At 39.5% G+C, this 26200-nt stretch overlaps 1 protein-coding gene across 24 annotated transcripts in view; it reads right to left on the reverse strand.

Annotated features, from left to right (window-relative positions):
- Positions 1-26200, reverse strand: part of PPFIBP1 (PPFIA binding protein 1) — a 171995-nt gene that overhangs the window by 107002 nt on the left and 38793 nt on the right. For all 24 annotated transcript variants that reach the window (XM_008954286.5, XM_003828844.5, XM_055095807.2 and 21 more), the window contains exon 2: positions 10220-10307. The gene's annotated coding sequence lies outside the window, so the exon portion shown is untranslated. The remainder of the gene's footprint in view (positions 1-10219; positions 10308-26200) is intronic.

Below are 26200 nucleotides of genomic sequence, written 5' to 3' on the forward strand. Positions count from 1 at the left end.
TTCCCCAAGCAGGACATGGGATGGAAAGGAGAATTTTTCTTCAGTAAAATGACTTTGGAAATCAAGTTAGTACCATATTGCAACCAGCAACTTAATAATTGATTCATAATAGATGAATCATAAAATAGATGCTAAAACCATTGGGTGAATCACTGTCAGGGAAAAAAACATGCACATGCGCTCTAAGATTACCCCACAGGTGCCTTCTTAGTTATCAAGAGGATTAGGCACCTTTACAATGGAAAGGTCTGGTCAACACCAACTTAGCCAAGTGATTAAACTCAGCCTAGCTAATATCATGCACCTTCTGAAGAGAAGCCATGTACACTTGCTAGCAATGTTTAATTTGAATCTAATTATGAGGACACCAACAGTTAGATGAATCTAGACTATACGATATTTTACCAGACAACTGTCTTTGACTTTTAAAACATGTTAACATCATGAAACACAAAAAAATAAGGAAACACAAAAAAGACAGGAGACAAGAGAGTTCATAAAAGAGATGAAAGAAACATGACAACCAATTGCTATTTGTGATTTTTGATGGAATCTTTGATCAAAACCAAAAGCAAAACAAAAACTATAGTAAAGGATATTTTGGTTTTGAATGTGGACTAGGTTCTTAGGAAATTTAGGCTGAAATATTTAAGGGTAGAAGTGTCATGATATCTGCAACTTACTTTCAAATAGTCCAGGAAAAAAAAGACAGAGAGAAAACAAAGATGGGGAAAATATAAAGAAAAGCTCTAGTAAATAAGTAGTATAGATCTCTATTAAAGTATTACATCTGTTACACTTGTATGACAGTATTATCTTTTTTTTTTTTTGAGACGGAGTCTCGCTTTGTCCCCGAGGCTGGAGTGCAGTGGTGCGATCTTGGCTCACTGCAAGCTCTGCCTCCCGGGTTCAAGCCATTCTCCTGCCTCAGCCTCCCGAGTAGCTGGGACTACAGGCGCCCGCCACCATGCCCAGATAATTTTTTTTGTATTTTTAGTAGAGACAGGGTTTCACCATGTTAGCCAGGATGGTCTCTATCTCCTGACCTCGTGATCTGCCCACCTCGGCCTCCCAAAGTGATGGGATTACAGGCGTGAGCCACTGCGCCTGGCCAACAGTAATATCTTATGAGATTATATATATTTAAAACATTAAAACATTTACTCTAAATAAAACTTAGATATTAATTTGACTTCTCAAGTGATGTAAACTGGACAATTCTTTAATCTGGATTCCTTCATTCATTCTGGCACCTGCCTTTGGGTTCACAGCTGGCTGCAAAGAATTTTCAGTCTCATAGATTGGTAAATATTCATCCTTCAAGTCCTAACTGTAAAAAGGCAAATTGGTTCAGTTGAAAGCAGACTAGCATCTAGGTATTTTTCCAGAACTTGTAAGATTTCAGGAGTTTATCTAGCTTTTGCTGAGATGAAAAAGAATAATTTTTGCCGAATGGGGAGATAGGTCCTCTGCCGTTTGAAATTTTTGCAAGTTTCAAAGCCTGAATATCTGATGTCTACCTTCAAAATACCATCTTTTAAATTTTTTGTTTCTCACAAATCAAGAACAGCCTGACACTTACAATACTAATAATTTCTTCAAATTGTTTGGACATTTTCTTTTATTTTGAGCCGTGACAGATTGTTCTGCTTCTTCCTACCTAACAAGAAGAACAGGCATAGTCACTATATAATGTATTGTGCATTCTGGGGGACTTCTGAGAGTGAAAGAGGGTGCTCTTATAGGCTTTTTTTTTTCTTGAGACAGAGTCTCACTGTGTCGCCCAGGCTGGGGTGCAGTGGCATGATCTCCGCTCACTGCAACCTCTGCCTCCTGGGTTCAAGTGATTCTCATGCCTCAGTGTCCCAAGTAGCTGGGACTATAGGCGTACACAACCACACAGGCTAACTCTAATATTTTTAGCAGAGACAGGGTTTCACCATGTTGGCCAGACTGGTCGTGAATTCCTGGCCTCAAGTGATCTGCCCACCTTGGCCTCCCAAAGTGCTGGGATTACAGGCCTGAGCTGCCATGCCTGCCCTATATAGTCTTTATTAACATTTTTAAGCATGTATCTCTTACATGATTAAAGCCATAGATCCTCTCTTAAACTAATGCACATATTCATATATACTGACCACTTGGCAAATAATTTAAAAAGTTCAAAGACTCTCCAAATCCTATTCTTCCATCCCAGGTTAAAAACCCAGGTTCTTAAGTTTGACTTCCTGGCTTCAATTCCCAGTCCACCACTTATTTGCTGTGGATCCTGGGGAAGTTACTTAACTTCTCTGTGCTGTTTCCTCATCTACAAACTGCAATACTAACAGTATTAGCCTCAAAAGGCTGTGGTAAGAATTAGTACCTGGCACATAACAAGTGCTTACAAATTTTAGCTGCTGCTAGTTGCTGTCACACGATTCCTCTATTTTAAAATCTGCTATTGTTCCTAATGACTACAGAATAAAGTCCAAGCAAACTACCATTGAATCTCTCTATAATCGGATCCTGAGGCAATTTTCTAGTCTTATTTCACAATACTCCCCCACTGCCCCTCACACTCCAGAACCTTTATGTTACTTGTTCCTTGTACCTTCGTGCTCCAATGCTTTTGCCACCTCTTCTTGGAACTGCCCTAATGTGCTACTTCTCCAGTCTACCCTGCTGCCCACCCACTCCCAAATGGGCATTCAAGACCCAGGTTATATTGAAGCTCCTCCGTAGAACAGAGCAGGTTGGAATTAACCTCACTCTGCCTTGTGCCACCACAGCACTTCACTTTTACCTGTAGTTAGTGTACATTTTATCCAGACTTACAAAAATGTGCACTTATGTCTTTCCCTCCCACTAGACAAAAGACCCTATGTTCTGCTTATCTTTGCATGCTCCAAAGCCCCTGGCCCAGTTTCTTGTACACAGTAGCTCCATGATAAATAATTCGTAAAATGAACAGTTAATCTGCAGGAAATAATTTAAACGGATAACATCTGAAATTGAATGTCATTTCCTTTCAGAAAACCTAACTAGCTTCTACTTTAATTAACTCTCATCCCTGGATATTTATATGAGGGGGGTGCAGGGAGACACAGCGCAGCGTAGATGTTTCCTGAGTGGAAAAGCTCAGTTTTATACAATAGACAAAGCTGGTTAACAAAAGAATATCCACATCTTTCTACTTCTCTGAGTACAGACTTATAGTACAAAGTGACTTACAAAGTCACCTCTGTTTTAAATTTAAAAAGATTTTTTAAAGCCATTGCATTTCTAAATATTCTAGATGTTTAAATTCATTCATTCATTCAAATTCATTTAATGAACATTAACGTGCCAGGGGCTGTGCACGAAAATGAGCATGATACATAACCTCTGTGTCACATGATTACCTTTCACAGTCAGACACTACTGTTTCTGCTCATTGATACACATTTATGCAAGTTAATTTAAGGAACACAGTGGGCAGGAAATGATATATCTAGGCTAAAATGATGCATGAGGTTCCTAAGATGCCCTACGGTGGGCCATCAGGCATCACTAAGAATTCCCCCTGCTCTTTCATTCATTTATTTAGGATTCATTCACTTGCTGAGGTGCCCCTAGGTGCTGGCCATTACTACCTTTCATGCCAAGGACATGGGGACACGTGATGTTGTTCCCATTCTCTAAATGTTCAAAGCCTGGCAGCAGGGCTAATTATCGTTTGTTCAACAACAAATGACAATTTCTTGGGCACATTTTCCTTGCCTGTCTTCATCTCACAAGAGCCTATTTAAAAACATTGGTCTGGCTATACCAGCTTACAGTTCATTTTTACCTTAAATTATTGGTTTTCTACATGAACCACACAGTGGGACTGGGAAAGTTTCCGGCCACAATAATTGGGATTATTTTGCTTCTATTATACAGTTGACACATGTGAATTGGCCCACTTGCTAAAATTTGTTTGCAACCCCCACATTAGTACCTTCACACTCATTCACAGACACATGCAAAGGAGCAAGAATTCTCGGTCACCATGGCGGAGTTCCCAGCTCAGGTTGAACAAGACGATGCTCCACTTTCCTGCATCAGTTCAGCCCTCCTGCCATAAAGTGTCCTTTTCATGGTCTCTTCTGTGCCACATTTTTCACACGTTTGTACTTGTCGATCAACCCTTGTGCTGTTTAAAATGGCTCCAAGCACAGTGTGGAAGCACTGCCTGGTGTTCCTGAGGTAATGAGGCCGTGCCTCAAGGACAAAACCAGTGTGTGAGGTCAGCTTCCTTCAGGCCTGAGTTACAAAGCTGTTGGGTGTGTGTCAGTGTTAATGATTCAACAACATTTGTGAAAATGGTATCTAAACAGAAACACACATAAAATAAGGTTGTGTATTGATCAGTTGGCAAAAACACTGTGGTCAAAGGCTCGCAGGACCCTCCCTCTGCATTTCCCCTAGGAAAAGTATTTGGTCATTCAGTGTTCACAATCACTTCAGAGCACAACTACCACAAAAAACAAGAATCAACTGATTTTATCAAGTAAAGAGTGCAAAAAACCAGCCATATACCCTGAGTTCTTTCAGCTTTACCTTCTGTGAATTCAGTGGGGCCACAAAGTGAGGAAACAAAAGTCACCCTCTGGATAGAGGTACTTGGTGTTTTCTGTCCTTTTCTGTCCCCCTTGAATTACTCACAGTCTTGCAAAGAAGAGATTGCTGTTCTGCTGGCTAACAAGAGGAGAAAAGAGGTCCACAGGCCAGAAGGACTGTGGGTAAATGTAAATGGATTTTTCTTGGGTGTTGCTGTTTTCCCTTATGAGAAGTCTAATACTTTAAGGTCTGCTACTCTTATTTCCTGCTTGATACTTGGCTTTCAACTATCCCAACCACACAGCAGGCCCAATCTTGTTCAAAGGCCTCTGTGCGACCTCAGGAAGGACCAATATAGACCATGAAGAACCAAAAATCCCACTCTTCTAAGCAAATAATGCATTCTTTAATTTCTAAAAATTTATCAAAAATAAGACAATTTAAATCTCACCAAATCATCCAAAACTTTTGAAAATGCCTTAGAATTCACATTTCTCTTGGTAGAAATGTGACCTCCTCGAGCAGGAAAACAACTTCCGGACTTCAATGTATTGGAAGCTAGCTTCCCTGTTCCAGGAATTCCATGCTTAGAACCAGAAGCATCTAACAGTGTTCCATCCTGTGTCTCCTTAACTCTTCCCCAAGGTTGAGATAATGTTTATTTGTTGAACAAAGCCGTCATCCAAGTGCAGATTTGTTGAAAAGCTTCCAAGCAAGTTGAGAGGCCAAAGCAAGGAGGAAGAACAGCTAATCAGAAATCAAGAGCAAGAAAAGTTACATCCAAAATAGAGTACAAAATGCCCAGAATAGCCCAGAAAGACAGCTGATGACCTTTTCCTCTAAAATATCTTAATATCACAGTACCAAATAGCCTAACTATGTCAAGCCAAGCATATAACAACTACTACAACAGGAAAGGAATTACGTAAAAAACAAACAACAAGCAAGAAAAGCTGATGGGAAAATAACAATTTGTGTTCTGAACCACAAATAAGAACACAGAAGACAATTAACTGTTGTATTGTAGTTAGGATTACACCACTGGTAAGGGATTACACCTCAGCTCAAGGTAATAGTCACAAGAAACTCTCAGGGCTATTTCAATCGGAAAGCTGCTATAATTTCTACAGTGATAGCACATGTTATCTTCTGCCTAGGGACTAAGTGGATCCTGCTACAATGGCTGTAAATTGCACATCCCTAATTTAAGTCTCCTCTTGGCTGAAGCAGCTCTGGGCTGTGATTTGACCAGGAGACTAGAACAGCGCTACAGTACAGAAGGAATGCAGACCACACCCAGGGAACCCAATCTCATTTCTTTGATTACCATGCATACAGCCTTGAGCTACTGCTAAATAATAGATTTAAGAACTATTGAAATGCCTTCCCCCATTTCTCTACTCCTGAAGCAATGGGAAACCATGGCTCACTGAAACGATGGAGTTAGAACCCAGGTTTCCCCAAAATACCATAACATTAAACCACACATCCACTAAATAGGTGTAAAAAATGTCTTGGACCCTCTCCCCTCTTCTTAAAAAACTGTTGAGGCTATATATTTAAAAGTCATCAGAGATACTTGAGCCTCCTAATTAAATGTATAAATGCATGGAGACTTCAGAGAAAAAAACAACACTTGCTCAGTTATAGAGACAGCATGTATGCACACACACATACACACGCCACTTATTTGATCATTTGCTAAATGTGCAAACTCTTCCTCTGTCTACAGTTACACACTAGCATATCTGTCTCATAAAGGAAAAAAAAAATCAAAGTCACTGGCTGCCAATTTCCTAAGAGGTGAGGAGAAAGCAAAGCAACTGAGAATGAAAAGACTGCTATGGCTTTGACAAGATGAGCAAATAGCTTCTAACAGCCCACAAACTCCATACACACACACACACACACACATACGCACACACACACACGCAAAGCATCTGCTTGAAGAGAGAGTTCTAAAAGCCCAACTAAATCTCTATCTGATGGTAAAAGTGAGCCTAGATATTTGGTAGGAAAAGGAGAAAGCACTAAAGAAAAAAAAATGGAAAAGAAAACATTTTGTGAGTTACATGATGAAACCAAGATCATTTATATATTGTCCAGTTATCATGAACCAATTAAGCACAAAACAAACAACATGTGACACAATCCCAAATAAGACTGCCATCCCCAAGCAGTATTTTTATAATTTTTAGTACAAATTGCATAAAATAAGATTTAGTTCACAAAAGATAGTCAGGAGATAGAAAACCCCAATCCCCACATAATAATGAAAGTGATTTCAAAGACTGCAAAAAGGGTACAGAGAAAAGGGCGCAAAGGACAAATCCACAGTAGATGCTTTTCTTTGGGGATGACATTATCTCAGTGGCTACAAATTGCCTACTTACAAACCACTACACTACAGGGTGGAGTGATGATACAGGCAAGCCTGAGTGAATAGCTAACCATACAGTCCCACAGCCTTCCTTGGCCTAATGAAGAGAAGACGGAGATGAAGCTGGACAAGTGGCTCCCACCTCATTCTTGTACCTGGGTCCATTCAGCCTCAAAAGTGGTACAACCAGACAGCATTCACCACTATCATCCATGAACTCAAGGACCACTGGCACAGAGGAGAGACTAGGGTGTTGCTTGCACTCTTAGGCAAACGAAATTTCATATACGTGCCACCTGCCAGAACACCTAAGACTGAAAGTACAGCTGGGAGCAGTGGCTCACGCTTATAATCTCAGCACTGTGGGAAGCCAAGGTGGGAAGATCACTTGAAGCCAGAAGTTCAAGACCAGCCTTGGCAATAAAACAAGACTCTGTCTCCACAAAAAATTTAAAAACTAGCCGGGCATGATGGCACACGCCTGTAGTCCCAGTTACTCAGGAGACTGACGTGGGAGGATCACTTGAGCCCAGTGAGCAAGGATCACATCACTGTACTCCAGCCTGGGCAACAAACCGAGACCCTGTCTCTTAAAAGAAAAAAAAAAGAGTATAATGTATAAAAGTACAAATTTCCTTTGTGCAAAATGACCCTAGTTTCCCACAAATCTCAGCTCCACTGGTCTCTTTTTGAACAAGTAAACCAGTTCAGACAACCAAGAGTGTCTTCACTGACTCACCCTGGGGAGGGACATGTCAAGGACACATGGACAAATGTTTCCTTGCATCCTTCCTCTGAGTTTCAGTCTAAGGTGAGGCAAGTAGAAAAATCTTTTTTGTTAGTATTCACTACACTTAAATTAAAAACCGAAGTCTCATATTTTTAAAAAGTGAACTGAAAACGCTCATAAAGTATCAGATACAAATGGGTAATCTTAGTAACAAGAATGAGAAATAAAATGACTATCATTTTTAGTGCTAGGTCTATGTGCCCTGAAGCATAATACTAACACTATTGTAGTCAATTGTTACAGCAGATTTTGGGGGCATCTTAGAGGCGGAGATTTTACCATCCCCATTTTACAGATGTGGAAGCTGATCCAGAAAGGTCACGAGACAAAGTGGTGGAATTGTGATCTGAATGCAGAAAGGTCTTAAGGCAAAGCCCATATGCTCACATCCCATATTTGTTTGGGAAAATACATTTTTTCCTAGTTCTATACTTTTAAGTTCATTCTGGGCTCAAGATTCATACTTTTAGGGACTGGTTTTTCAAAGCTTCCTTAAAACAAGTTAGGCTTAATGAATTTGTTCAGAAAATTCTTTGAGAGCTCCTTCTGAGCTCAGGCCTGCCTCAATTTTTCTTTCTCTATTCGTCTCCCTAGACACATCGGGTCTCACAAGCTGAGTCTTCCCTGGGGCTCTTACTTTTCCAGCCAGGTTCTTGATCTGATTGGTAAGATATCCTGACAGTTTCTATGGGAATCCAGACACATCTCTTTTCTGGATCTATTTCCTCTTCCCCTACATAGTCCCTTCCTGTACCATGCAATCAAAACCCTTCTCTGCCAGGACAATAAGCCCCACCACATCACTCACATATCAGAGAGGGCTTCCACCTGGCCACACCCCACAAGAGTAATCTACAAAAACATCTTCATCTGTTCCTGTTGAGTAAGCAGCTTGGAACATCACATTGAAGCAGACAGATCACTTGGCTACCTAAAGTTCAACATCATTCCAAAGTGCCACGAATTAAAATGACTTTAGTACCTGAACAAACAAAATAGAATCATCACCAAAAGATATGCACAACACATTCATAGGAGCGCTATTAGTAATACACCCAAACAAGAGACCATCTAAATGTCCAGCAACTGTAAAATAGGTATACAATTGAATAGCATTAGAGCAAAGAGAATGCAAAAAATATTGTACATAATATTGTAGATTTCACAAACATAATAAGCAAAACAAGCTAGACACAAAAGAATATTCACTGTATGATTCTATTCATAAAGACAAACTAAACACAGGCATCACAAGGCAGGATACCGGTTGCTTCTGGAGCATGAGGGGAGGAAGGCTCTGAGGTGCTGGTAATTTTCTACTCATCAAGGTGCTGATTGAAGAGGTGTGTTCACTTTGTGACATTTATTCCCTCAAGCTATCCACTTAATGATGTGTGCACTTTCCTCTACACATAAGGTCCTTCAGCAAAGAGCTCACTGAGACAGACCCTTGAGAGCATCTGGTCCGTGCCCTTTGGTTTGCATAAGATCAACTGTTTCCCATGGACCTTAGATAGCTCATGGACACAGAGGAAATTCCTGAAAGGACTGGAACTGGACATCAGATCTCTTAGCTCCCCACACAGGTACCAAAGCTGTGTGACAGGATGTTTCTCTAACTTCCTTCCTGTGACTCCAGCCAAGGTTTTAAAGGGTGAGAATCACAGTCCTATTATGAATACGATCCAGAAGGTTCCAATCTCTTATTGACATCCATGCCAGGAAAAGCATCTAAGCACGCTTTAGGATATGGCAAATCAGAGAAAGTCAGACAGTTCACACTCACTGGCTAGGTGACTGTCAGCACGCTCCTTACCTCTCTCGTATCCTCATCCAGATCACTGAAGTGTTAACTGTTACCCTGCAAGGGTGCCCTGAAGATAAGGTAATAAGTAGTGTCAGGGCCATGCCTAGTACACGGCAAGCATTCAGAAACACTATTTGTAGAATGAATATGGAATTGAATTAATCAAATGCTTGTCACTTGGTAGAAGCTCAATTAATAGTAGTTATTATTACTGAGCAAGAGAAATAGGGAGGAAGTGGGTAAATATGCTTGTGGGCAGCTAACACCTCATATTCTAAGCCTACTGGGCCATCAGTGGGTCAACTAGCAATTCTCGCTGGTGTAGATAAGGTAGTGAAATGGTCTGTGAGGTGAAGAGTGATGAAGGACTTGAGAAGAGGGCTGTGCTTTTTATTTTATGTTCTACCAATTCTGTGTTTTCCTTCTCAGTGCCAAATGAAGATTTGCTCACTGCCTGCCACGCCGGGTCTAAATCCTACAGCCACCTATGTTATTCATACTACTCTTAGAATTTACAGGTTTTAAAAGGGCGAGCAGATACAAACACTCTTAGACTTACTGAGTAGACTCACTAGAGTCAAGTAACTTTACTCCTGGAAAAAAATTCACATACACTGAGAGGTAATTGCAGGCTTTAGAGAGTCTGAAATGAACCATGGCCAGAAGTGAGTTCACTTACATTTTTAAAAAGCAGGTTTAAAGCTGATTTATTTCAGTTCTTCAAATCTTGGATGTACTTAGCAAAGTGATCCACACGTTCTTTTATACTGAAAAGAAACAAATACAAAAACGACAAGTTAAAATTATAGCACATCAGAAAAAATAAAAGTGGCAAATGGCTGAGTATATAAAGAATATTAAACTAGATAACATGAGTGTAATTAAAAACAACAAAACGTGTTAAGGACTTCCTTCCATCCATCCTTTCTCTCCTATCCTCCTTCTTCCTTCTTCCCCGTCCAGCACTCCACCCTTCTCTCCCTTCCTTCCTCAGTTACTGGACAACCTCAAATATTCCCTGATGACTAATTTTTCTGCTGAAGCCACCATCATTAATTTTTATAGCACAAAGTAGTAGTAGCACACGGTAGGTACTCTATGAATGTTTGTTGAGTAAATGAATGAACCACGGTTTTGCAATATTTTGTCGTTAAGGTAAAAAAAAATGGGAAATGTCCACAATTTATTATTTTGTTGTCCAACAGGAACAAGTTGTATAAAATATGTAGAAATACATACACTATTTTTCAGACTTGCGTTTCTGATTCTCTTATCTCTTGAATAACTCATACTTAGGGGAAAATCCCCACTAGTATATACAGGAACATATATCCTCACCATGATACAGTAATAAAATATATTTTGGTACTAAAAGAATATTTAAGAACAGTGAACGTTCCTTTTGAGATGCCCTCTCTTCAAATACTTCAGAACTAACTGCATCCAAAGGAGAAAGCAAGGTGTCTCCAAGTTAAATACCAGAGATATTCCCATACATGTTTTACAAATGCATAAAGAGTCAGGGCCAGTTCTAGACAAAATTATGACGTATGGATGTGGCTGTTTCCTTCCTTCTATCTGTCCTTGTGAGGATTCATTAACCCCAGATGTTTAATCAAGTAGGGAAGCAAAAGGATCAGCTCCAAGGTTGCAACAACTTAATGGATATCCTTCATGAGGACATTTTTTATTAAAAAAAAAAAAAAGCTTCAGAAAAGGCAGGTGCTTAACAGTGAAATAAAATGCATTACTGGCTATGGCATTTCAGGAATGAATGGGGGTGTGGATTTTCATCGTGGAATTTCTCAACACCCCATCAAATCACATCAGGTAAGTATCTGTCCATTCTGCTTTCTCCTACCACTGGCTTCATATATGGCCCATATATACACACCAATCCCAGCAAATTTTAAGCAACTTATTATATGTAAACAGGCAAGCTCAATTTTAAGGCTAGGGTGCGCTCTGAAAGTAAACAGTCATGTTAATAAGCAGTTTTCAAAGTGAGCTCCTAGGACTCCCACCCTAAGATGCTTCAGAGAGCAGAGGCAGAAGTGAGTGGATGTGCAGCCATGGGCACAGCGATTTCACTTTCATCTGTTTCAGACTTAGACACTTAGACCCAAGATTTAGTTGGAGAAGTGGTGCCTTGAGTTGCTTATGAAGAGCTGAAACAATCAATGTTACCAAAGAATAATTAGATTAAAATCTAGTGCAGAAAATCCCAGTCAGTCCACAACACAGCTGATCGAACACCAAAATCCAACCGCCACCTGTCATAGGGCCTTTATGGTAAAATACAAGTCCCAGCCTGAGTCCCAGGGCAGAGGTCAGCCCGGGTCTGAGCAGACAGGAGCTGGGCCTTCTCTTCTTCCCTACTTAGCCCCCTCATCTCCTGCTCTGGAACGTAATGAGCAGAAGGAAGGGCACCTACACTTCCATGAGGACTGAGTCAACAGTAAGAGGGCAAGATTAGGCTGCAGGGGGAGGCTGCAGATGTTCACAAGATGGATAAGCAAAGGTCTCCAGCAGAGAACAAGACATGGCGGGTTTCTGCAAGTCAGTCACTTCCCAGGCCCTGTCCCGATCCCCACCAGCCTCTTTGCTGGGAATTCCATGTGCAAGGTTTACACGCTTCACCTGGATCAGGGCTCTTGGCTAGGAATAAGAAAGGAGAAAATTGGTAGAATAGTTTAAAAAGAAGAAGAAGACAAAAACCTATGTTCTATAAAATCCAATTCAAAACAATATGTTAAATGAAAAAAAAAGCGGCGGGGGATGGGGCAGAGATGGGAGGAGGATTATGAGAAAATAAGCATTGCCTGAATGTGCTCCAGAGAAATTCACATTAACTAACAGGCACTGCGTATATTCAATCCCTCCCTCAGCACAGAGCTCTGATTATTTGGCCTAACCAGGACTGAATACACAAAAACATTTATAAACATGAACCATTATATTTTTTGAGTTTTCATCATAGGACTTGTTTAAGTAAGTCAAAGATGTTCTTTGTTCTACAGTTTTGATCAAATGAAAAGAGACTTTAGTCATTTCCTCAGAAACAGACTTAAGCTATAAATACTAACTAACCAACATAGCCACTCGCAAAAAATCTCAATGACAAGTTTAATTTGAAAACAAGAACACATTATCGAACTGAAAAGTAAGCCATAAAAAAATCCAAACCCATGCAAACAGCATTTCTAGAAGAAAAACCCTTAGTGAAATGACAAGCATAAATACAAATAGCTTTTTATTTGACTCACAAACCTATCCCATACATAGAGAAGCAAAAAAGAAACCAGTCTATATTTGGGTCCATTTAATCAAACAAACTCTTAACATCCTGCCCACAACCTCAGGTCTCAAATTCCAAGATAATTCTCCAACTGTTAAATAAGTGATTTCTATGGATCTCTTTGAGATAAAAAACACATTTGTTACTATTGCTTATTTTCTAAATCCCTTTGCTATCCTAAAGTATGACCATCATGAGACTAACATGTTAAACAATCATTAAAAATCAAAGTTTCTGTTTATTACAATACATAATGCCATATTTCAGCCTTCAAAACGAAATGGAATCTATAGTCTCCTTTCTGATATGACTTAAGTGTCTAAAGCAAGGGTCTGTAAGAAGGCCAAATGTGGGTCTGCCACCTGTTTTTGTAAGTAAAATTTCATTGGAACACAGCCACACCCATACATTTACATTTTGTCTGTGGTTGATTTTTCCAAGACACAATGACAGAGTTGAGTAGTAGCAACAGAGACCATAAGATCCACAAGTATAAAATGTTTATATCTGGCCTTTTAAGAAAAGATTTGCTGACCTCTGATCTAAAACTCCTGCTACTTCAGTGGACTGTCTTAAAATAAGGAATGCTAATCCTGGTGTAGTCATGTTGCTGGATAATTACCTAAGTCACTTAACCTTTAACTGCTTTAATTTTTTCATTTATGATACACTAATTGTGATATTCGTTGGGAACTTATATACCAGGGAATATTTTAAGAGCTTTGCTCTTAGTAAATAAACAACAAATCTGTTCATTTAATTCTGACAAATATCCTAGGAAAGAAGTAAATTATTTCCACCTTCTAAATGAGATAATCAAGGCAGAGGGGTTAAATAACTTGTCCAAGGTTAAGTAGTGGAGAAATCAGGACCAGAACCCAGGCAGTCCAGCTCCAGAGCTCATTTCTTAATCTTTATGCTACGTTGATAATACTTTCCATTTTATAAATTATACAAAATAAAATCTCAAAAGGTCTGTTAGTTATGTTAGGTCAATCCAGTAAAATATACCTCTGCATAATTTAGGTTAAGATACCTAAAATAAGACTATACATGGACTTCCATGGACTTTTAAGACCCATCTAAGATTAGAGCTAATCTTGGGGTACTGGGAATATAAAAGCTTATCATTCTTTATTTTTTAGCATAAGTAATCAAAGAATCAAGCTAACTGACCAATATCTATCTTTTCCTTGGTAAGTAAGGCCTCTCCAGGAAGTTCAGGCCCTTCAGAAAGGCTTCAGGAGGAAGACTTAGCAGAGAGACTCTAAATCTTCCAAGTTTGTTCCCATCTAGTCTTACCCCCCACCAAGTTTCCATCTGAGAAAACGTTGAGTAAGCATCAACAGACTTTACGGAAAGATTGTTCTCATAGCCTGGCAAAAAGAGCTCTATCCAGCCACAACCATCACATGGTCAGGAAGATGTCCCCTTGCTGAATCACCCCCACCACTTCCTGAAGTTCTCTGGGATTTTGGGAGGAAATATGTCACCTAAATGTGACTCAGTGCCCTTCTGTACTGAAAGATAGGTTTATATGATTCCAAATAAATAGAGAGAAAATATAGCACTAAATTACTCATCACCAAGTCATGTGCAGAGATGGTCTTAACCTTTTTGTTGTTTTGGGCTTTTTTTTTTTTTTTTTAAGAGACAGGGTCTCACTTTGTCATCCAAGCTGGAGTGCAGTGGTACAATCACAACTCACTACAGCCTCGAAAGCCTGGGCTCCAGCAATCCTCTTGCTTCAGTCTCCTGAGTAGCTAGGAATACAGGTGTGCAAGCTTGACTAGTTTATTATTTTATTTTTTTGTACTGATGAGGTCTCACTTTGTAACCCAGGCTGGTTTCTAACTTCTGGTTTCAAGTAGTCCTTCCACCTCAGCCTCCCAAAATGCTGGGATTACAGGCATGGGCCACTGCACCCGCCAGCCTTTAACCTTCTTTTTAATCACGCTAGTCTCCAACTGGTTTTCAATGTCTGCAGAGTAAAGTCTAGATCCTTGAGTTTGACTTTAAAGACCTTCCACATCTTGTCTTTCTAACTTTTCCAACCTCATCTCCTTCCATGTTTGGTCTTCATGCCTCCAGGATGGCCGGCTTTTTCTTCAGTATATCATATCTACTCCTGTTTCTGAGGCCATACTCATTCTGTACGCTTTGTTAAAGACCCTATTTTCTCCTCTACTACCAACATCAAAACCTATACTAGCAACACACTCAAAACCATATTTGTGGCTCAAATATGGTTTTGGCTTCTTAGATCTTGCCCAAATCATGAAGCCTTTTCATATTATGTCCCTATGTAGTCTTCCTTTTCTCTCATTGCCAACACCCGTCACTATTTCCACCACCCATTCATTCGGGTATTTAATCATGTATTAATGTTCACTGTTTAAATATTCCAAAAGTCTGTTTTGCTTTCTCAATAAGACATTGTTTCTCAAATAACAGATTCTTTCAAATAGATGCTTGGCATTTTCAAATTGTAGATGAAGAGTCCTTGACAAGTAGAGCTAACTTAGCTGAGAAGCAAATTCAAATCACAAGCTTGGGCTGTGTTAGTTACATGGAGCCCAGCCAACCAATAAACATCTGCATTCCAAGAAAGCTTTGTTTTCTGACTATCTAGTAACTCTTATGAGCAAACTTCAAACTTATTTCTTTGTGGGATTGTTAGAAAAAAGCCAGCGGTCAGTCCTAGCAATGAAAGTGAAGATCAAGTGGTACAAGGAAGTGATAGCCCTTAGCCAATAAAATAAATAGACATTAAAGAGATGAAGAAATTACATGTTATGGTATATCCGCAAATCTGAGGATGGATGAGGGCTTGGGATTCATGCCTTATGCTTTAAAGGGTTTAGTGTGCAGTTTTTTCTGTGTTCCCACAGTACTAAGCACTGTGCTGTAAATACTAGCTCAATGAATAATCTGATAATCCCATGTCCCAAAGTCCTCAGTGAACCCATTTTCCATGCCAAAATAAAAGTCAATGTAGTCAATTTCCCTCGAGGTTGCAAAATTTTAGTATTTGCAATATCTATTGACATATTACATCAAACAGGCCCACATGTTTTTAAATTAACATGTTGCTTTGCAATCATATTTGAAGTGTTTAGTAATGGCTTGCTTTCTTTGCCAATACTGCCAAATTATTTTTATTTTCCACAGTAAAATCCTAATTCAAAGATTCTGAGCAATTGTGGAATTCAAAAGTTGTCATTCTTTGAAAATTTTGACTGAATTGACTGAAATGATTAAAGTCTGCCATCAAGTTTTATATAAAAGTAAACATATGTAGAGTAATATGCTGTGTGAGACTGTACTGGCAGCCTAGTGAAGGAAAGAACATGGTTCAGCTTCCTGGTATACCAATTATATACCAATTTTTCTTTGTGGCAAATACTTTAAAACTTTATTTTATATGAGAATAATATGGACTGAAGTGCAAAATTTTACATAACAATGTATTAAAACTATATAAAAATATGAATTATAGCGTAAAAATTACATAACAATATATTTAAACAGTGGGTTTCAATTCAGTTGGGGGCAAGAACTTTAGAGTAGATGTTCTCATTATTTGTACATTTCTTGAAGCATCAGGGTAGAAATCAGAGATTGCGGATTACAGTCAGTCATCATGTCCTCAGAGGAAAAAAGCATTCTATAAATGTCCTGAAATATGTTCTATCTTTTTGAAAATGTGAGAGAAATGACTGCGCCACTCTCAAAATTCAGGCACCCATACCTAAGAAATCCTGTAAAATCAAGTATTTCCACTAAATCACTAACCAATGTGTTACCGCAAATATCACTCAAAAAATATGAAGTCAAACCACTGAGATCCCACAAGCATTGTGAAAGGCCATTCTGAACTAATGTGAAATTTGTATAGTGATTGAATAAAAACAATGACTTCAGCCCACTGGTATATAACACTTTATCATGTCAGTAGAACTGCAGGAACTAACATACCCCAGTGAGGTCATCATAGGTCTGAAAAGTGGGTTGGCTCATTATGAATTCTATCATTACTGACCCAGCAAGAACAGTAGAGACTCTTTCCCATAAAATGCCCCACATGGAATAGGCACATTTTCATTGTCAGATTACAACCATGATCTCTGCATCATGTGTGTTTGAGGGAAAAAAAAACGGATTGGTGGGTTCATCTCCTCCCCCATTTTCCCCCTCATTTTACCATGGACCAGATTGATACATGCTTTTTCGGTGGGTAAATTGGCAATTGACAATGCTCATCAAAAGCCCTAAAAATATAATAGCCTTTGGCCCTTCATTCTACATTTATTAGACTTACAAGAAAAACCTGGAAAAATGAGCAACGATGAATATATACTCCTTTCACAAGAATGTTATAATATTTATAATTAAAAAATGGAAACAATCCAATGTTTGTACACTGAGGTACATCCATCAGAATATTAAGCAGAACCAGGTTACAGGAGTGGTTACCAATAATTCATGACACAGAAGGACACTCATAATATACTAAAGGATCTGCTTTTTCATAAATATACACACACATAAAAGTCAGGAAGAATATGGTTTTCAACACTTTCTTCTTCCCCTTCATCACAGATCCCAGAGCAGTCTACTACCAGTAACATCTTTAATTAGAGAGAGATGTGGGAGGGGAGATGAAAGGAGAGGTAGATGCACATTTTTTATTTTTATTTTTTTATTTTTATTTTTTTCTTTGAGACAGAGTCTCACTGTCGCCCAGGCTGGAGTGCAGTGGTGCCATCTCGGCTAACTGCAAGCTCTGCCTCCCAGGTTCACGCCATTCTCCTGCCTCAGCCTCCAGAGTAGCTGGGACTACAGGCGCCTGCCACCACAACCGGCTAATTTTTTTTTGTATTTTTAGTAGAGACAGGGTTTCACTGTGTTAGCCAGGATGGTCTCGATCTCCTGACCTCATGATCTGCCCACTTTGGCCTTATGTACATTTTTTCAAAACCCTTCCCACCTCCAGTCAGTGGGTCTTGTGTCTCCCTCTGAGGTATGCTATCCTATAACAACATGTTGACAGTGGTTGTTACTGTGTGGCAGGATTTCAGATTAATGTGATTTAATTTTTCATTTTATCTGTATTTTATAATTTTATTGTAAACATTAGGTATTGTTTTTGTCAAAGGAAGCAAGCAAGATGACTTAGAGGGTAGAATTTGAAATCAATCAGCCTGACTTTTAATACCCCATGTCCACAACTTTCAGCTATATGATCTGTCAAGTTACTTAGCCTAGCTAAGCCTCAAGTTTTCTCATCCAACAAATAGGCAGAATAGTATCCAGCTATTTTATTATTAGGGAAGCTAACAGAACTGCATATTCGATAAAGGAATGATTACCATATAGTATGTAAAATACAACTTTATTTAAGTGTATATATTTTAAGAAAAAAATTGAAATCCTAGTCTTATTGGGAAAGAAAATAAATATATGGTGAAAATTTCATCTGCAATGGCAACCAAAAATGCATATTAAACAGCCATGAGTTACCATTTTACATATACCAAAACACACAAAAAATCCTAACTCTAACCAGTGGCGATGTTGTAGAACTCTAAATAACAATAAGTAATTGGAAATATCTGAATATCCATTATTAGAGGGATGGTAAATGGTTTAATTAATTTGGGGAAGTCAAAGCAATAAAATTAAGAAATTATCAAGGCTATAATGCTAAAGACCATGGAGAACAGGATCTAAAATATCTAAACTTGGAAACTGTATAAAATGTAGGCTGGACGCGGTGGCTCACACCTGTAATCCCAGCACTTTGGGAGGCCGAGGCAGGTGGATCATGAGGTCAGGAGTTTGAGACCAGCCTGTCCAATATGGTGAAACCCTGTCTCTACTAAAAAATACAAAAAAGTAGCTGGGCATGGTAGCCAGTGCCTGTAATCCCAGTTACTCGGGAGGCTGAGGCAGGAGAATTGCTCGAACCCCCTGGGAGGCAGAGGTTGCAGTTAGCCGAGATTGTATCATTGCACTCCAGCCTGGGCAACAGGGCAAGACTCCGTCTCAAAAACAAACAAACAAAAAATTGTAGATATATGCACAGGAATGACTGAGGTGAGTAGGAACATGTGGGAATGAGGAGGGGAGACTTTTTGACAGAGAGCCAGTGGGCAGGAAAGCAGAGGGGTGAATTAAAGAGTGCCTCAGCAGTCAGACCAGAAGGCATAGTCAGCCATCCAACTATTTATGTATAGCCATACAACTATTTATGTTGTATGAAAGATAATACGAGACTTCTACTTTGTAGGTGTGTTTACAGTATTTAATGTATCAGTGCAATAATGTGTGTATTATTTATAATAAATATACATACTGAAGGAGATGCTCACAAGTTTGATGACAGCAGTACCCTGATGAAAAAGGTTCAGAGCCCACTGCAGAAGGCTTTAAAGCGGAAGAAAAATCAACATCAAATTAGAATTTCAAAAAGATCATTCTGGAGACCACACCAGAGGATGAATTTGGAGGCAGGGGATGCAATTATGGTTTCAGGGCCATGAACGAGCAGTGAGAATGCAGGGAAGAGTAAAACTGAGAAAAGCATTTAGGGGATTCAGTTGGGGCATGAAGAAGCAGACATCACTGATGACTCTATGACTCTGGTTTCTGATCTTTTTCTCTGTGGTAACAGAGAATTCAGAAGACATAAAATAAAGTGGCAGGGGGTGCATAGTTAAATTTTTATCACATTTGAGTTCAAAAAGCCTATGGAACCTCTTGGTGAATACATATACAATGTAGTTGGAAAAACAGGTCCAGAAAGTTTAGTAAAAATCCCTGGGTTCATTCATGGTTGAACTTCATCCGTTTAAAAGTGGTCAGCAACAAGATGGGTTATTGATAAATTCACTGGGAAAGAACACAGGTCATGGAAGCAAAGCCATTAAATAATTTTAGGAAGGAAGTTTCTAGAAGGCGGGAGAAGTCTGGGAGAGGCTGGAAGGAGAAGGCTGGCTAGGGAAGCCGGCTCTGTTAAGTGACCCACTATACCCACAAGCACTCCGTGATTGAGAACATCCTGGCATCATATCTGCTTCCAAAGCAAAACAAGGCCCCTCCACTTCCATCCCTCATCCTTACACAGTTGGAAGCTGAATGAGATGGGCTTGGTGAAGAAAGATGTAACACTGGCATTCTTAACTTCTACAGAAATCAGTAATTAAACACACTATCCTAAGCTTAATATATCAAGACATTCTAGAAAAAGAACACTCTCCCCTGCAAACTTTGATTTTTAAATAGTCAACCAATACAAAAAAGAATACAGCAGTACTTTTTGAGATTAAAAGCAAAATCTCCCTAATGAACCAGAAAACATGAAAAAATAACTTCTAAGATTACTGTGGCTACATTTGCCTAACTGCCTGACCAGCATTAATGACAACTTCTCTTTCTTATGAGATCCCATGACCCTTCTTCTTCACAGCACCATCAAGGGCTGTAGCTTTTTGAGGCCACTATGGGTCCATGCCATGTAGTCTCTTAAGAGGAAAGATGAGTTAGATTAAAGGCAAATTTTATTCTTTTCCCGTTGCCCTTAAAAATTAAAAAGTCTGGCTGGGCACCGTGGTGAGAGCCTGCAATCCCATCTACTTGGGAGGCTGAGGCAGGAGGATTGCTTGAGCCCAGGAGTTTGAGGCCAGCTGGGGCAACATAGCAATACCCCATCTCTTAAACTTTTTTAAGTCCAGAATGTCTCCTTAATGATATGGGATATAAACTTATCTTTGGTTTCAATCAGTGTCCCGACAATATCTACTTGATCTGAATGCTGAGCCAGGATTAAACTTCACTGAGACTAAACAACCTTTCCAGACTTTAAAATACCTTAAGTATTTTAAGTTTTAAAACAATTTATTGCTTAAGTTGGATTTGCCAGTTTATTTTTTTTCCTGAAACTTTCATTATGGAAAATGTCAAAGATGTACCAACATAAGTAGATTAAGACAACGAAGTGCCAAGTACCCATGACCAGCTTCAATAATCAGCACCCATGCCAATCTGGTTCCATCTATCCTCCCGCCACCCACACTCCCATATTATCTTGCAGCAAATCCAAGAAATCCTATCATTTGTTCTATGAATATTTTAGTATATAAGTCTAAAAGGTAATTGTAAGACTATTATCATATTCCCCCAAATTAGCAATAATTCCTATTGTTAGGGAGAGGAATTTCTATGCCAGCATCACCCCAGTTCTAGTCAGTGATCACATTCCCAATTATTTTATAAAAGTTGTATCTAAAAACCATTTGTTTAAATTAGGGTTTCATTAGGACCCACCACTGTGGTTGGTTGATAGATCTTTAAACAATGTTTCAATCTACAGGTTCCTTCTTCATCTTTTTTCTTTTTCCTTCCAAGTTATTCATTGAAGAAACTGAGTTATTGGGCCTGTAGAGTACCCCATGGTCTGAATTGTATTTGCAGGTACAATTTAATACATTCCAGTTCACCTTTAAAATTCACGTAGGTTAATTTTTCCTTATTGATATTCTGCCCTTTATTGATATAGATTAGAAAGACAGACAGAACAAAACCAGTGTGCTTTCCTCTTCTGCTAACACTGAGTAATATGGAAGATAAACTGAGGCACAATGTGCAAAGGTGCCACAAAATTGCCTTTGGGGCAGGAACAGACTTATTATAAAGTAGTATTTAGATCCTAGGAACAAGGGTAGGAAACAGATGTTCCAGACTGATCCTTTCTTTCCCTCCTCAACTCCCTTTTCTGGTACAGAGCGGTTAGTAGGATGGGCTCTGGGATTTGGCTGAATCCCAGCTCCAGTACTTGCTGACCGTGTGGCCTTAAACAAGCTGACTTAACTTCTCTGTGCTTCAGGGTCCTTATCTATAAAATGGAGATTCCATAATTCCCACTTACTGTGTGAGAATTAAGTGATGTAATTCACATAGAGAGCTTAGCAAACAATAAGCCCTCACCCACTGCCCCAAAAGTCCTCATTATTATCCATTTTTAGTAGTTGTTATCCGTAATTAAAAGTTAAAATCTCCTCCTCAAACTAAAGCTTAACTTTGAGGAACTACCTCTTTTCTTCACCCCTGCCCCCCATCACTATTCTAAATGGGGTTTTATCCTAAAGGCTTTTGATTCACTTGAGTTTTTACCAGTTTCTATCTAGAACAGTACTTCTGAAGAAAACCCATCCTTGCTATACAAATAATATACCTTCCATATTTTGCAAACAGCAGGTGGAGTCAGCTGTCCTGGAACACAACCACAGAGCTAATCTTCTGTGGAAGAAGCATTCAAGTGAGAGACAAAGTTTTTTCTTTGACTATCATGGGCCAAACCTAGCATGTGGCAAAAAAACCTTCATAAGTTCTAATCTGCTGGGCTTGGTGGTGGCGGTATCAGAGGTATCCTATGGTCTTAGGTTTTAATTATTAATAATGTGAAAGTTATCATTTAAAAAATGTATTCGATACCTACCACTGGGCTACATGGTATAGGGAACCAAAAAAACTTAATAATAAGGTAAAGTCTCTTTCTGGGAAAAAAAAAATTTCTTGATCCATTAGGAGAAGCATATTAATGACCTATAATGTAATCTAACATAATATGGTATGGCTGTCACGTGAGACGGGCAGATGAAATACTAGGAAAAAATAACTTATAATTAAGGGTAGTTATGGGGGCTATTTAAGAAGGAAAAGTGAGTAAGATGGAAAAATAACATGGTTAGGATGTAGCAAGATGAACTGGTGAAAACAGACGGCAAAGTAGTGTTCAGAGAGGAAAATTCGGGTTAGTACAATCATAGGGTCCAGGGAATGAGACAGCTTCAGAGAAGTCGTGAAGACAAATGATTGTAGGTGTTAAAAGGAGTGAAGAAGTAAGAGCAATGAACGTAGGCCCCTTCACTGTTTATAAACTCAGTATGAAAGAATGAAGAAAAGACAGGACACCGGCAGTAGCACAGAAGGAGGAGTCATTAGCTATGTGCTTAGGAAGGGGGACATCCTGAATGTTTTTATGCAGATAAAAGGTAGAGAGAAAACAACTGGACACGTGAGACAGGAAGGAAAAGAAGTGACCCTGGAGACAAAGAAATGCTGGCAAATGAATATGGAGAAATATGATGAGGTGAAAAAAGAAAGAAGCCCTAGAATCAAGATGACTAGCTCCCAGATGTGTTTTGCTCTAGCCCACACAGTATTTCCAAAAATGTGACTTCAACATGTAGAGATTTCACTAGAAAACCAGATATTTGATTTTTCTAGAGAAAACAGAAGATGGGGCAATACTGAGCCCAGCTTTCCCCGGACTCCAGTGAGTGCTGCCCCTCCTTGGGCAAGGCCAGCATCCTGCAAGTCTACAACAGCCCCTGCCTAACAACCCTTTCATTTCAATAATTTTGATGGCCCCTGTTGACATTTGAATTGTGTCCCCTGACCCAGATCTTCTCAATAAAATAAGGTAGTGATGTCATCCTTAGAGATTGAGTGGAGACTGCAGACTGGGACTTAAAAACTGTGTAAAAAGCATTCTAAGAGCTATTGAAGGAAATGGGTTGGGAAGTCAACAGGAGATGAAGAATCAAAGGACTGCTGTCTATTAATTAGTCTGCTGAAGAGACAGCAGTGATTCATCATTTTTTCTAGCAGTGCCCTACAGCCTGGAAGCAGCGGTCACAGGGCAGTCATGGCATAAGACAGGAAGACAAAGGGTTCTGGGGGCTACCAGGGTCCTCGCTGAGGTGACTGGCCAGCACCTGGCCTTGACGGGGAGTCAAAGGGGCTGGTGGCCTGGGAAAATAGGAGAGGACATCATGAGAACAAAGAGCAGATTAGGAAGAGGGAGGGAGAGAGGCAGGAGAGACCTGGAAAGCAAGATGAGAAAGTTTTCCCTGGAATTCTTCTGGCAGGAACTTGAAAATATTATCTGTATAAACATATTAGCTGACAGACACACATCGAAGGCCAGAGGGAAGATGAACTTGGAGACTGTTGGAGAAAAATGAAGGCACGTATAATTAGCAAAAGAGGGACAAGTTAGTCATGCAAAAATTTACCTTTAAGGTACCTTCATCTCCCTGCCATTCAACTTCCAGAAATCAACTAGAAAAGAATTTTCTTTAAACAACAACAACAACAGTGAAAACAAGACCAGACTTGGTAAATCATAACGAAAAGGGCTCAGAGAATTTTATTTTTGTGAAAGGAGCTATGTGAATGTTTAAGAAGACTATTTCTAAACTACACACTTGACTCCCTTTCAAATATCCTTACATACAATTTTGGAGATAAAAAGTACACTCATTCTGTCTTCTTACATGCAGAGGACTGTATATATTATCTCAAGTTTTGAAGAAGAAAGAACAAAAGTTCAAAGTTAAGTAATTTCTCACTGTCTCACAGGTTGAATTCATGTAAAAAGGTAAGCATTGGCCAGGCACGGTGGCTCACGCCTGTAATCCCAGCACTTTGGGAGGCCGAGGCAGGCGGATCACAAGGTCAGGAGTTCGAGACCAGCCTGGCCAATATGGTGAAACTCTGTCTCTACTAAAAATACAAAAATTAGCCAGTCGTGGTGGCACACGCCTGTAGTCCCAGCTACTCAGGAGGCTGAGGCAGGAGAATCGCTTGAACCCAGGAGGCGGGGGTTGCAGTGAGCCGAGATCGCACCATTGCACTCCAGCCTGGGTGACAGAGAGAGACTCCGTCTCAAAAAAGAAAAAAAAAAAGGGAAGTGTTTATGGCTGGCTTGCCCAGTGCTGAGTCTTTGGGGTCTGCATATTCCTTAAGTCCCTTTATGTTAAAAACAAAAAAAAACCCACATATGCACAATGACATATTAAATGCAGGGAATAACTCTGACTGACAGCCTGGGGAAAGACACTAAGGAGGGAGTAGTGCCACCAGGATCCATGATGGGGGAACTTGAGGCTTTATCATTATTTCCTTGCTGGCTGTGGGGGTTGTTCTCAACTTCAAGGGATCACCTGCATTCCTTGGCTTATGGTCCCTTCAAAGTCGGCAATGGCAGGTGGAGTCTCCTCTTACCCTACAAGTCTTTTCTCTTTGTGCCCGGTCTCTCCACTGGTTCCCTCTTCTGCCTCATCTCTGAGTTGTCTGCTTTTTTTTCCTTTTTCTTTGAGATGGAGTCTCACTCTGTTGCCCAGACTGGAGTGCAGTGGCACTATCTCAGCTCACTGCAAACTCCGCCTCCCAGGTTCAAGCAATTCTCCTGCCTCAGCCTCCTGAGTAGCTGGAACCACAGGCGCAGGCCACCACACCCAGCTAATTTTTTTTTTTTTTTCAGTAGAGATGGGGTTTCACCGTGTTAGCCAGGATGGTCTTGATCTCTTGACCTCGTGATCCGCCTACCTCAGCCTCCCAAAGTGCTGGGATTAAAGGTGCGAGCCACCACACCTGGCCTGAATTGTCTGCTTTTAAAAGCTTAGGTAATTATTTACATACGGCCCACCTAGATCATTCAAAAAACTATCCCCAACCTAAGGTCAGCTGATTAGTAACCTTAATTCCATCTGCAAAGTTCCTTCACAGCAGTGCCTAGATTAGCGTTTGAACAACCAGAAGACAGGCCGCGTGGGGAGACATCTTTAGAATTATGCACACAATATCCATTTATATTCTGAGGTTAAAAAACACAGATTCAAGTATTCCAATCTGCCTGGCAGTTATTTTTCAGGGTACAACCATGAACTGGCACTGCTTTTATATGAATTATTTCAAATCTGCAAATGACTCTGTTAAATATTATCATAACCATCTTAACAACCAACAATATTGTGGTTCAGAAGTCAAATAACTTGCCCAGGAACACAAGAGCTGGCAATGGGAGAATCAGAATTAAACCCAGTTTTAGCAGTCTAAAAAGCTCATTTTCTTTAATATTTCTAAAAGTATGGCACAATAATGACTTTTAAAAAGAGTGACTTAGTAGTAATGGGAGTAGGGAATATTGATGTTTAAAGTTGCTAACAGGATTATCAACTAACTGGCTTTGTAAATTAAAGATAAAGGAAAAAATAAAATCATGGCCAACTAACATTTACAGGACAAGCCCAGGTTAACAAATTATGTAGCGCCAATTAAATCTCAATAATTTTTACCAAGATAATTTATACTGTCAAAAGTCTTAATAATTGTAAAAATTACAAAAATAGCCATACAATGTAATACTAGTCCTGATATAATGCAAAGCAGGCTACATAATACCATGTATGATATTGTGCATGTTTGTGTGTGCACAGGCATGTCTGTGTAGATTTCACACATTTTCATTTCTTTCTTTTATTCAACAAATATTTATGGAGCATCTTCTATGTG

The sequence above is a fragment of the Pan paniscus genome, chromosome 10 (assembly GCF_029289425.2).
Source record: "Pan paniscus chromosome 10, NHGRI_mPanPan1-v2.0_pri, whole genome shotgun sequence".
Lineage (NCBI taxonomy): Eukaryota > Metazoa > Chordata > Mammalia > Primates > Hominidae > Pan > Pan paniscus.